This window comes from Osmia bicornis, chromosome 9 (assembly GCF_907164935.1).
Source record: "Osmia bicornis bicornis chromosome 9, iOsmBic2.1, whole genome shotgun sequence".
Taxonomy (NCBI): Eukaryota; Metazoa; Arthropoda; class Insecta; order Hymenoptera; family Megachilidae; genus Osmia; species Osmia bicornis.
The window spans coordinates 1,883,033-1,897,009 of NC_060224.1; the positions used below are offsets into that span (position 1 = coordinate 1,883,033).

At 37.5% G+C, this 13,977-nt stretch overlaps 1 protein-coding gene across 5 annotated transcripts in view; it reads left to right on the forward strand.

Moving 5' to 3' along the window:
* Nucleotides 1-13,977, forward strand: part of LOC114876776 (transcription factor collier) — a 69,986-nt gene that overhangs the window by 46,072 nt on the left and 9,937 nt on the right. The gene's annotated exons all lie outside the window — the stretch shown is intronic.

The following is a 13,977-nucleotide window of genomic DNA, read 5'->3' on the forward strand; positions in this document are numbered from 1 at the left end:
TGGATAAGAAGGACTAAGGTTTCTTCTTCTTCTTCTTTTTTTTTTTAACACAAAATATTATATCTTTGAGGATATTAAAGTTTCCATATAGCTGGATCGTCGACGTAACACAAGAACTTCCGTCAGTGAAGCTAAGTGGCATTTTACTGGGAGTATTACATTTATTTAATATTATTTACGGCCGGTTTTACGACACCAATGATACGTATACAGAGTCTACCCAATATCAAATATAACGTCGTAACCCTGAGAAACCGGGGAGGATGACGGGGGCAATAAATGTACGGCAAACGGCGTTTCCGATAGGCATCCTTACATACAGCAGGTTCACCCTTCGAGTATTGGTAGCAACCGGAAGGCCTGCTAGACCTCCGCGTCGACGACTGAAAAAGAAGCTACTGAACTTTTTACTTTTCCTTTCTTGCCTTCCCTACATCCGAGTTAGATATTTTTTATTTGAATAACCAACGAAAGATACCCCATAGACTACTTAAAATGAAGTGTTATTTTTACGATTATTTTATTTTCCAATTTAAATTTTCCACTTAGCACCCCACAAAATTTATTTAACGTTAATATTACCTACTTAAAATTTTTTCTAATTTTTTACCGTAATTTTATTGTGGTATACGTGTATATTATACTCGGTATTGATGAATATAAATAAATGAAGACCCGTAGTCTTATGCAGAAGCTGAGTGGTCGAGGATTGTACGCATACAGTGTCCATGTAAATCCAACTAACCGTATCGCGTGGAATTCAATTCGAGTCGCTCGTCTACTGGGACGAAGTGAGCAGAGGGAAGGAAAAAGACTATAAAGGAAAACAGAGAAAGGCCGATTCGAAATGGCTAAATAGAAAACGCAAACGACACCCGATTTTACGGCCACTCACACATTTTCCATTCCACCGATTCTTTTTTCCTTTTCTGATTCGTATAGCTATAACAATTCGTCGCTTCATTCAATGCATACTTACAAATTGAAATTTGTTAAGTTCGGGGAAGTAGATATAGGGTTGAAGTTATGTAGAAATTTTTTGGTTTCCAAAATTGCCCAGCCAGAGTGAAGTCGTTTGAATTGGCTGAAGTAACCGCGAAGGGAAAGAGAATGTAGAAAGAAATTTAGCCAGTCGGCAATTTTTAGAACGGATAACGACCTTAGGTATACGAAATGTATACGTACGTGTAGCCATCTTACTGGTCCCTCACCTTACCCTTGAATACTTTATGCAGACAATTCGCCGGTGCAGTTATTTCATGCTGGCCTCACGAAAAAGATTCCGTACCCGTAGCACGTACCATAGAAAGGTTCTATACAACAGCGGTACTGTACATCGATTGTGGGTCACAATCACTGTAACTACTCTTGTCAAAATAAGCTTGCACAGTGATTCTTTTTCGTTTTTTAAAAAATTCAGAAAAATGTTGCCATTGTCTCTTTTGAAGCAGGCATATATTTCATTTTTCACTCGCTTATTTCTTTTGAAATTGATTAACTTATAATTAATTTTAGACTCAAAGGGTATCCTTCGTAGTGCTAGAATTAAATAGCTCAAATTTCTAAACTTTCTGTTTGCAATTTAATCGATCGCGATACTTTAAAATGTACCTATCGATAACGTATACCGCTCTTTACCAAAATCGTCACGGTGAATTTGTTCGAGTCCCATCGTGTTTAAGTTCCACCCACCGGGTCATAGCTACTGCGTATAACGTCACAGTGTATACGTGGTGTTATCGCCATAGCAGAGGCTCTACCTATACAGGTATACAAGGAGAAGCTACGTATCGTAGCTACGGCGAAGCCAAGGTAGCATTTGCATGAATTTGTCGGTCCGATATCCTGGTCTGGTTCGAGCTTTAAGCTGAAGGAACCCGAACTCAGGACACCACACAGTGGTCCAATATTAAGATTGAGTAGTTTGAAATTAATAAAAATTAACTACCTTCAGAATGATTAAAAATTATCATTATTAATTTATAGTAAGGTTTGTTAAAACTATCAAAAAATTTCAAGTTGAATTTTTATTAGTTAGGTATTTTTATTTATTTATTAAATATTGATGTGCATTGATAAATTTATTTTTTATTATATTAATAATTGGAACTTAACAATATCTTACTTAATAAATTTATTTATTTAAATTTTTAATATGACATATACAAATTAAGTTGTTGAATTTCTAAGACGATGTTCTGAACCACTGTGCAATGTGATCCTTGGTTGAGACGACCTCCTTTAAGAAGTGCCCGAGGGGAGGCGACTTTTTTCAATTTGTTAATTCAGGGTAATTCTGAGGGTGGCTAATTTCGAGCCAACCCTCTCTCTGTTACCCAACTAGCGGTACCTTGCTCTCGAGCTTTCTCGCCACTGTTCTCCTCGCGACTTTTAATCTCTGCTATATTTCTTTTGCTCGGAAACCCCCTCACTGTTCTCTTTGTTTCACCCTGTGTAAAATTACAACACGTTGTATGCCGACCAGAATCATCGAAAGTGTCTACAAGACCGTGATAAGTGCTTTTAAAATTGTCTTGAAACATTCCTTAAAGTAGTTCTTTTTTTTATAGAAAAATTATTTATTTGAATTGATCCTTAATTTCATTATGAAGGTTTATATTCATATTCATATTTTTACATTTTGATTTTTCACAAATTTTCATTAATCATTTACTCTAATTTAACTTATCTTTAATAATTTTATAAATAAATATTTTGTCAAATTGAATTTTGGGAGGTAAATTAGATTGATCGTGATTAATCAAGGATGAAAATAGGAAGAAACATTTAGTGAAACGATGGTCGTAGTCTTTGAACGTTCTTGAGGCATGAGGGTGGTCGAACATGGACTCGTGTACACATAGGGTCGCTGGTAGGATGACGGGCGTCGGCCATGTTGTCTTGACATTCTCCCTCGAGGGTTGTCGGGGGTGGATATATTTAGCCTACCGCCTCCAGGGACTCTCGCCACCCCAACAGCCACCCAACTCACCCCAAACCACTCCCGACTTATGATGCCGTTGTCCGACCAACCCCAAACTTTGTACTGCTACTTACCACCAGGTTTATACACAATACCGTAATAAATAAAGAAAACATGCCTAAGACCGTGTTTGTTCAATTGAAACATATAACACACGATAACTTAATTTTATTTGAGTTGTTTTAATTAAAATGATTTTTCGGTCTTTTGCATAAAATTGGGAATTACATTTAGAAGATTAGGTAAAATTGAAATTTGAATCTCTAGTTCTTCTTCTTTAAAAATCTGAAATAAATATTAGGTACCACTTATGCATATACATAGCGAAAGGGTTAAATTGAAGGAAATATTTCTATATAAGATTTATTACTAACAGCGTGATTAAAATGAAAGATTATTCTAAAAGAATAAGTATCATCGACTATCGACAAAAACATGAGAAAACTGAAACGTTCAACCCCCGAAGAATCGGCAATCCCCAAGAAAACGGCATTGGTTGTGAGCATCAAAAAATCGAAAGCCATCACGAAACAGTCTCCACGTGCGGGTGCAAGGTCGTCGCAGAGATATTGGCACGTAGGAGAAGGCAAGAAAGAAAAAGAAAGGAAAAGAAGGCACCCTATTTCGTTTTTCAAGGGAAGATTCGAAGGGTGCGTTGGCAACCCCTCGCGATCCTTCGGCCACCCTACTAACGTCCGTTTCGTGTTGGAGTACGGAAATTCGCAAAATGTCCTCCCCGTTCGGTAATATGTTCCTCGGCTGAGGAAGTATCGTCCGTAACCACCCCCTAGTCCAGCTTAACCTCGTTCACGTCGGACAGAACTTTCGCCGGTAGGTCCAGAGAAGGGTGTCTCCAGAGACTTCCATTTTGACTCTGGGGATTAGGCGTGACTCCGCCCATTCGGGGCCAAAGTTTTGTCCCTTGCTTGCTGGATAAAAGCGAAAAGACACGGGATATTGATGACTTCTTTCTTTGTTTGAAAAGGAGAACCTGGAAGAAAGAAGTGATACAGTACGGTGAAAGTGCTCGACGAGGTACGATCCTCTGTATGAGCTGTACATTAGGGTAGATAGGAGAAATCAAAATTGTTTTCTAATATTAATGTATTTACGGATATAGAAGTTTGATCAAAATCGAGTGGCTCGTTCTTCTTTTCGACTTTATTATACCAGGTGTGCTTCTTTTCTTTTTATCAATCTGCTCTGCTGTTGTACTTTCTCATATACCTTATCTTCGTAGAGAAGTTCTTATCTGCCAAAATACTTAGATGAATGTAACAAAAAAAAATGATTAGGGATGAAAATATACCTAATCCAGGATAATTCCTCTGCACATTCGTTCACTTGGCGCTCTCAGTTCTGGCGCGAATTTAAATATCCAGAATTGTGAAATTGTTTTCTGAGAGTAAAGAAAATATAACTTTAGTTTTTCAAATTATTGAAAAACATATGTTATGAGGGTGGAATAGTGATATTTATTTTCTTCCAATCGACCTGCATATTTCTATTTTATTTTTTTTCTAGACAAATTGATTTTTTAAAATGTTTTATGTAAAAGTATTAAGCGGAGTTTACCCTACAAATATAAAAAAATGAAACAATATTTAGGACAAAAGGGATACCTTGCGCTTGCGCCGAGTGTTTAGAACTCGAATGCTGGTAGAAAGAGACGATGAGGAGGTGAAGAGAAAGAGGATGGACATCTGAAGAAAGAGGACAGGGTGTCCCTGGAGTATCGACTTGCCCCACGGGACTCGGCAGTCGATAGTCTCGAGGGATTCGTGGTTTCTTTTTCCATCCTGAGACTTCTTATATCCTGTTCTTTTTTACCCTCTTCTATTCCTTTCTCTTCCTTCTTCACCTTTCCTCCAGACCTTTTTTGTCCCTCTTAAGCAGCTCGTGGCAAACTTTCATAGGGCACCAAGCTAAGACATTGAAGAAAAAAATAACTCCGCTCTAAAAACTTTTTTGATACTAAAGAAATATGTATATATTATTGGTTTGAAAAATTATTATTTTCTCAATTATTTTGCCTTAACATTTGGAATTTTTAGATAATATAATTTTATTAGATAAAAATAGTTTGCTTTAGATTTTTATTAAATATTCTTTTTAAAATAAAAATAACCAAAATAATCAGATAGAATTCTTATAAGACTTTAAAAAGTTCTTTGCTTTATAACGTAGACACCATTAGTTTCGTGCCTACGATTGCCAACCCTCCCTCGAGCCTACCACCTTCGTTGCCTCCTCTACTCTTGCCTTCGAGAATTATCTGCGCAACTTATAACCCCTATTTTTCCGCCTTCTGCAGATTCCTTGTTCCTTCTCATAGAATAAAGATTTTCAAGCTCGTATACTAAAATGGAAAATGAAAGTGAATCTTAAAATGTAACGTGTATTATGTTGGAATGTCATTGATTAGTAAGAAAGTGAATTTTATCTAAGTTTACGTTAAATCTTTAAATTATAAATGAAAGTGCAAACCAATGACATAAGACAGTTTAGCAATGTAGACACAGAGACTTAGAGTTAAATGTATGCGGTAGGACGAGCGGTAACAGTGTGTGGTCGGGTTGTCAGCACCAGTAAGTTATTTAGCGGTTGAGACCGTAGCAGTTGGCAGTGCTGTCTAATTGTAACGACACCTTTGGGACTGGTATCACTCCCCGTATCCACCAAACCACCCACTTTCCACCCCCGCAATTGTTGAAACGCTCAGGTACACTCCCCCCCCCCCCCCGAACCGGCAACCGCTTCCTACTTCCTCTTCCTCCTTCCTCTTCCTCCTCGACAACCTTCAGACGCTGTAAATCAAAAAATACGACGACACTCTGTCGAAGTATTTGTGTCTTCTACGTTTTAACGTTCGACCAGACAGCAGGAAACAGGGCGAAAGTTAAGTGTCTATTTGAAAGCCTTACTTATAAATTGTAAATATATGTCTAGATTAAAAGTGATAGGGTAATTATTGTTAATTTAAATTTTAGTTACAGGATTATTCAAAATTTTCTTTAATTTTTTCTTCTATTAATTATTCATCAAATCTGTAGTGTCAGTGACCTAAGTCATATTCAACTTGTCGATAGACGCATAAAGGCGTATATATACGTCTTCCACGATGAAAGGGTTGAAATCACGCATGATCTAAGGAGGAAGCGATTGTTGAAAATTCATTTAGTGTAACAAAGACACCAGTATCGAGCAGGTTGTCGCCTCGTAATCATACGTCTCGAAAACCGGGTCTCTCGTAAACTTCCGTGCTCGCATGGACGTTTGCTTTATTGCCGGGGCTTCTGATATCGCGGCAGTTGGTAGCAACATCGGTAGAAAGGCAGGCAGGAGGCATTATCTTCTCTTGGTGAGGGTGAGAGAGGGCGAATGCCCTCCCCATAAGATCACCATGGCAACCCCTGTACAGGCCGCCACGGCGTCGGCTCCTGCGTGCTTCCATGTCCTGCTAGCATGGCGACTGCTAACCTCCCAAACTCCACTGTCGACGATAATCTACAAGTCTTCTCTTTTTTTTCTCCTTCAATTTCTCTCCCTAAACTTCCATTTTCAACATTTATTTGTTCCAGTTACACGCGATCCTCTTCCTCCTAGCCATAGAGAAGTGATTTTTCGAGAAACGCGGGAGAAATGATCCTTGTATACGCTGGATCCTATCTTGATATCAGTCAGAAGGGTTTATTATCTTCGTTGTGCGATCGTATCAGTTGATCGTATAGTGTTAGTGGAGAAGGTAGTGATGGATTTTTAAAAACGTTTTCTTAATTGCAATGAATTACATGTTGCTTATATTCGTATTAATAATTTTAATTTTTAATTGCTGCGGTGAAATGGATCCACTATGATGAAGTCCTGAAAAAAATTACAACTGAGGTTTAATTTTTATTTTGCATAAGTTTGTAAATGTTTGTTCTTGAAAAACACATAGACATACATAGGGGAAAAAAGGATGTAACAGGTCTTTGATGCGAAACTTGTAGTAAAAATGTAACGGTCAGATGTCAAGAAGAAGGAAGGGTAAAGGAAAGTTCTCAAGAGAGACAAAGTTGCAGATTTTACCGAGTTTCAAACTAGGTATATGCTTCTCAAAGCGGGATGCCGTTCTCGCTGGAGGGAATAGGTAAGGCTCGAGGTACCCTTGGTAAGCCTGTTAAGGAAGAGTCGCGAGTTTCCTCAAAGGGGCCGCGAATATTAAAATCACATTTTAGCCCCCCTCTCGCCCTTCCTGTTTCGACGACAAACTGCATGATCGTGCAACAAGGTTAGTCAGGATTAAACGAGCTTCCGGCAAACTTGCAGCACTCTGTTACCGTACGCAGACACGCATTGCTAAGTCCTTTGCAAGCAATGAATTTTAAAGCGTCGCTAAAGTCGATTGGCTGTTTTTCACTGCTTCTTACAATTATTTTTAGCTATTTTTGCTTCGTATCCTTGATTGTACTAATTCATTTACACTTTATTAAATGGTACAATAGTACAACAAAAATTTATTTGATTAGAACCATATTATTGAATATCATTATTTTATTTTTTCTTTAATGTGTGAATCGAACGATACGAGTATAATAAAAATTTAAAGAAAAAGTAATTAAACTGATGCTAAATGTCTCGTTCACACCCCCGTGTCATTACTTGAAAGAAAACATGCACGTATAAAATTCCGTTTAAAAGCGACATGAAAAAGCATGTTTTGATACACGTGGCATTTCTGTATTTAGCAAGAAACCCATGTGTGCTGGAGCATGCGCAACTTACGACCGTTTTTTGTCGATATTTGACAGCGGCAACTTGAGAGGGTCCTAACTGTCCCCATCGAGCCCTCAGGGACTCTGTATCTAAATGCAGACATTAATAAATCGCGGCCACATTCGTACATCCGTATTCGAATCGTCGTCAACGTTAAGTTAGTTTGCCACTGGTGAAGGTTCTGACGCGTTTATGGAAATGACTCGTGCCTTGCTCGGCCAGTTCATGCCTAAGGCATTACCACATAATTCCACAATTTCTGTACAGTCATTTACTCGGTTTAGATATTCGGACACTGGTACCTGAAAAAATGGTAACTCTACTGACTATTAATATTTTTTATATTACGATCATTTGACTGCATTTTCTTTCAATTTTTTCAATAATTAACCCTTTGAGTATAATGCACTTTAATTGAAAATCATTTACTGTACGTGAAAGAGTAATCGCAATTTGATGGTTTAAATTTTTTTATTTATTTTAAATGTTTTGATCCTTACGTAGTTAAATTATTTTATAAAAATGGAATTTCCAATTGAGTACCAAATACAAAACAAATTTTAGTATATTTTTCATGCCCATAAGTACCACCCGTTTATTTATTAATTCTTAAAGGAATTCTTGTCACTTGCACGAACGGTGTTAACAGTCGGATAATGCAGTGCTAACTGCAGGATAGATAGTAAATCGTCAGTTGCAGTGGCATAGGTGCAAAGCAAATCTAGTTATAGCTGCCGGCCTCTCAAGCCGTCTTGTAGCTAATATGATAGACTGCCATTAGGGATATCTCGCTGTCGTGATGAAGGGGACGGTGAAACGTACAAGGAGCTGGGGGAGGGAAAGGGCTACCCAACGTAAAGCCCAAGACAGGGTACGTTAGTTCGGGATATGCTAGTTAGTAAGACGTATTACTTACGTATGAATTATGCAGTACCTTGGTAGTGCCAGCCGAATAGCCTCGGTTCCTACCGTCTTACCTAAACGAAACTATCTCACTCCCTCTGCCGATAGGAATTTGGTTAAGTTACCCTCTTTACACGTTGTTGGGCGCTTGATTTCCTTTTGTAAACACCAAAACCGATGTCTCGATACAAAATACATTGAGACCCCAACCAACAGGATTAACGGAGTATTTGAGCCTCTTCCTAGGTTTCCTAAGCAAATTAACCCTTGGGTTAATGATTCTGTCTCTAAGTTTTATTTTAAACTCGCTTTCATTCTACATTTACGAAAAATTTATTTGATAATTTTGAATTTTTTCAAAAGACTGTACAGACGTTCCGTCACTTCTTGTCGGCTCATACGTAAATTTGTTCTACTTGCACTCTCAGTCCGTTTCCTATTTATCTCCACATTCAGCTAAGAGAAAATTAAACAGCGATATCATAAGGACCGGTTAGTACTCGACCACGTGTCACATTATTTTCTCAACTTGCCTGGAATGTTAACATTCGCGTGAATTAAATTAATGTTCATTTCAAGGTGGCTTTTACTAGAATACTCCATTTGGTTGTACTACTTAAACGGTGTCTAAAATGTTAAATAAAAATATTAATTGGAAACACAGGTGACTAAAGATTTCAAATAATATTAATATTAATAAAATAAATATTTTTTGAAAATTCTAAATTATTACTGTGAACTCTCGTTATATTGCCACGTGAGCAATTTGACCTTCGCAGATTTTCTGAATTAGCCGATAGCTTTGCATCGGGCAATCTTTCTTAGCCATTTCCTATCTATAATACTTCCTGCGAACGACTCGGTGGATGCTGGATGACGGCGGTGCAAAGAGGAAGAGGGTGGGTCTCAAGAAGACCGGTACAGGGGGCGTAATGGAGGCTAGTTAAACATTAAGCATCCCCTGATACCTTGCTAACCCCTTACTAACCTCAGTTAAGGTGTATGCAAGGTATACAGCTCTAGGTGGTTTCCTATGCCTTACGGACCTCCGTATACATTCTTACTAATTGACGTCCTGCGCTTCTGCATTATGCACTTGCGATTACTCCCCGGCGGTTTCTTACTAAAATAATATATCCGATCGAAGGATGTGTTTTTTTCGAAAAGAAACAACTGGCTACTTTGCACAATCAATATTGTATAAACATATATGAAGATACTTGTTCCTTTTTGTATGTGCACATCTTGCAATTAAATGATTGTGTAAAAGTAGTGTAATCAATGGGTTCGTAATTAAAAAGTAGTATAAAATTTAATTTCACCCTCCAACTGGTAGAACTTTTATTAGTTTATATTAAAATTATGAAACTCGGTGAATGAAATGGTAGGATAAGTAACATTTTCGACCATAATGAGATCATGAATTCTCTTAGAGCTTGATAACAATGAACGTAATGAAGACATCCCCAAGGAGTACGTACTACCGAGATACATTGTTAATACGATTGCTGAGTAGGGGTTTGTCGTTTAGATAGGTGATTAGTACACTATCGAACACGCCTCCAATTCTACTGAACAGACAGAATTTCTTACCTACTGATACTACTCTCAGACTTAAGTGTTCCCATAAGGGAAAGAAAGAAAATGCTTCCTTCTCGTTAACTTTTTCATGCCACTTGTTATACAAGCTAGATCGTCTAACATTGCGAAGATTAATCAAATATGAATAAGAATTTTTACAGAACTCTTATATGAATTAATTTATTTGCAAAATGTGTAGAAGACATTTTTCTATATAAAATCGGTGAAATTTACACGTTATCTACTTTTCTTCAGTGATGAAGAAAAAAAGAAATTTACTTTGAGAGTCGTAAACATGATTAAAGATTTCTCGACGTAGGAGAAAATGGATTTCTAATACGCGTAATGCTACCCTATTTGGAACTATTACGCGTAAGTCCCCAAGTAAGCTCCCTATATCCGTTCAACCCCCTAGTCGACGTATATCTGTATTTACTAAATCAGAAGGTATTTACTTGCAATTTTGTGCTCTTATAAAACACATTGATAACGTGTAAGTAGTTAAAAATGTTCTTTAATGTCATAGTGATAACAATTTTATTAATTACGTAATTACGTAATTATAAAAATTGAAATGTACTAATACATAGCACATAGCAATTTTTAATTAAACGAAATTACAAATTGTTATTTGTACAAAATATATAAATCTACTCACACCTAAATACCAAATAACAAAAAAGTAGAACAGAAGATCCATTAACGCAACAAACAAAAAACATTTGTAATATAAAACTTTCCTCTCGAAGTTTCCAATTCGAACACGTATCTTTTGACGAATTGTTTTCTCGAAAGGCAGAAAGAAAAAGGAAAATAACATCCGTATCCACACTGGGAGGAAAATTGCTAATTGGTACAAGGGAAGTATTAACAAACCGCTGCACAGGAGCCGATGATTTACTGCAAGGGTTGATTGAATTTATTCGCTTCTGTTTACCTCTCCCTCTTCCTCCCTCACTCGTACACATATCACGAGCCTTCGATATTTAGCTTCCTTTTTTTATCGGTGTCGTTTATTTCTTTTCACTCGTTCACTTATCCGCGCCAATGTTGCGAAGATGTATATCAGTATGGTCCAAAACTGACCATGGTATCAAAATATTGAACAATTCTGGTAATTTAATTTTATTCTACAACCTTTGTTTTTCAATAAACATGAGGTGCCACAATTATTTGGATAAGTATAAAATAATACTTACTATTATGTAGTTTTCTTAAAAAATTCATATTTATCAACATTCTGAATTTCGTACACAAATCACGATCTGAATTTTGACACAAAGTAAAGGAATGGCAGATCGAGGTCAATTTTGGACCACACTTGTATATTGTAAAACTGGAAATAGCGAACGGTGTAGGTTTTCCGCTACATACCGTTGCCACTCCATCTACCCCACTCCCATCGCATACAACCCCTACACTTTCGACTGCACGTTACTTCGTTTTATTTTCATTTTAGCCGAGGCAACGGAAAGGTATTCGCTACGATTCGAAGGTAGGTTGGGAATGATTTCTCAATCGGTCGGCCTTTGTATATTTTATTCCGTGTCAATTCGTTAGCAATCGAATAACAGCCAATACGGCGAGAATCAAACGATTCATTCGATTGTATTCCTCTACCAAACGTTTTAATTGTAACGTTGCTCTGTTTGCACCACTATAACAACGATCATTCACTTAACACAATAAATTGTAATTAAGTAAAATGAAATTATTGGGTATGATAAATTTATGATAGTTTTTCAGTTGTTTTGAATTTAATCGCGATTATTTTGTTGAGTTTATATGGTTATATTTTCTTTATTTAAAAGAAGGAAAATATTAATAATATAGGGATAAGGTGTTAAACAACAATTCAGAATAGATTTCACCATAGGAAGTGGTGCATGCTCGCGGAAAGCATCGCTGAAGAAGAAAAATCTAATAGATGATCGAAATCGAATTGGAACCCCCCCTGTAAGAAACTAGCCCTTCCACCCTTCTTGCTCGTGTTCGCGTTACAACATTGCCGATACTGTCGCCCCATCGAGCTCCGAATAAAATCCAGTTCGCATTTGAATCAGTCAGTAACGCAATCCATTAGCCCCTAACAGCCAATACTCGGAGGACAGCATGGATAAAAATGACTTTAAAAAGGTAAAAAGAAAAGAGGGACAGAGTGATACAGATACGAGATAGGGTGTCGCGAATCATTAGTATTTCCTATAAGTAGATTCTACACAATAGGGATACTCTTATCGTTTTTCCAATTCGATTGATTGAAAATATGTTTATAGATGAAGGGTGGTGTTTAACTAATTACTTAAATTGGTTTCACTGTGAAATTATTTATTTTGCAATACATTATACATATTCCATTCTTCTCTTATTTTTTTACATAGATTCAGCCCGTTTTCGTTTGTACACCCCGTATCACCAGACAGCTAGTATTTTTGCATCGTTTCACGTACACACAGGTACCTTACAGGCATGGTCGATAGGGTTCGTATCTGCGAAAGACCAGAAGCCCGTCGTCGTTCTCCACGCCTCAGGCACGACAGACATCGTGTTTAGTGCAAGATCCACAGCAGCCGATAAGCTAAAGTACAATGCTTTGAATACCCATCCAGCATCTTGATAAGATCTTAACGTCCTCTAAGAGTAAACGAAATTAAATTCGCTCGACGCTCTAAAAGCAGCCGAGTGGCAGCCGTTAACACGAACCTAGAGGTATATAGAGTCCATGGATACGGGATAGATACGAAAAGCATGAAACTGGAGATCGATACGTTTCTTTCCCTTTCTCTTTCTCTTTCCCTATACCCTCGCCGCTGTTCTTCCTCCACCTTCTCTCTTTATATATCCCGCCAACATTCCCTTCCGTAGGTACTCTCTACACCGGAATAAGGGAGGATTCCGATCGGCTTTCAATTTTTTTTCTTCTTTTCTTTCTTTTTTTACTTTTCACTTTTCGAGCTATATGGATTTCGTGCCAAACGTCCAAGTCGGCTGACAAGTAGCGCAGGATGACGATAAAAGTGTCGTCTAGGTAGTCGAGCGTGGGTAATGCTCGATAATACACAAGTTCGATGCCATTATTGATATATAAAAATTCATAGTTATTATTAATTAGCTGAAATTACCATTAAATTTTAATTAGTAATTACAAATAATTTGAGGTCGAATTTTTCTGTTTCACTTAAAATTTTTTTTCTAATTATTCCAACCTTGTAGCATTTACTATGTTTTAAGTATATCGTCCATATTTACCTCTTAACGCGAAGAACGCAGAAAACAACAAAGACAAAGAGATACGACGTCGATACGAATTGAGGCGACGAATAGAAATCAGACGAATTCCTCCTACAGTTTCACTTGGATGTTCCACGCAAACAAGAAAGCAAAGAAAAGAAAAAAAAAAGCAAGCACCACCGCTTCTAGAAGGTATGCGTTTGATTTTTCGATGGAGCCCCGAATCGTATGGACGCACGTAGGGGAATGACAATGGCGTCCCATGGGAGGAGAGGCCTACCAACCACCCAGAAAACTACCCCTTCGTTCCTCGAACCTCTTCATCGTCTCGGTCCTCCTGATTGTTTCCTATGAGTTTTCTCTACTCTCTCGATCTATAGGAATATTCGTGTTTCACTCTCTCTTAACTTTGTCTCTTCGAAGAACTCTTTCTTCCCTTTTCATCCCCGTCAACACGAACATGGATATTCTGGCTCTACAGAAATTTCCTCAAATTCAATATTCCTCTGAAATTCTACATA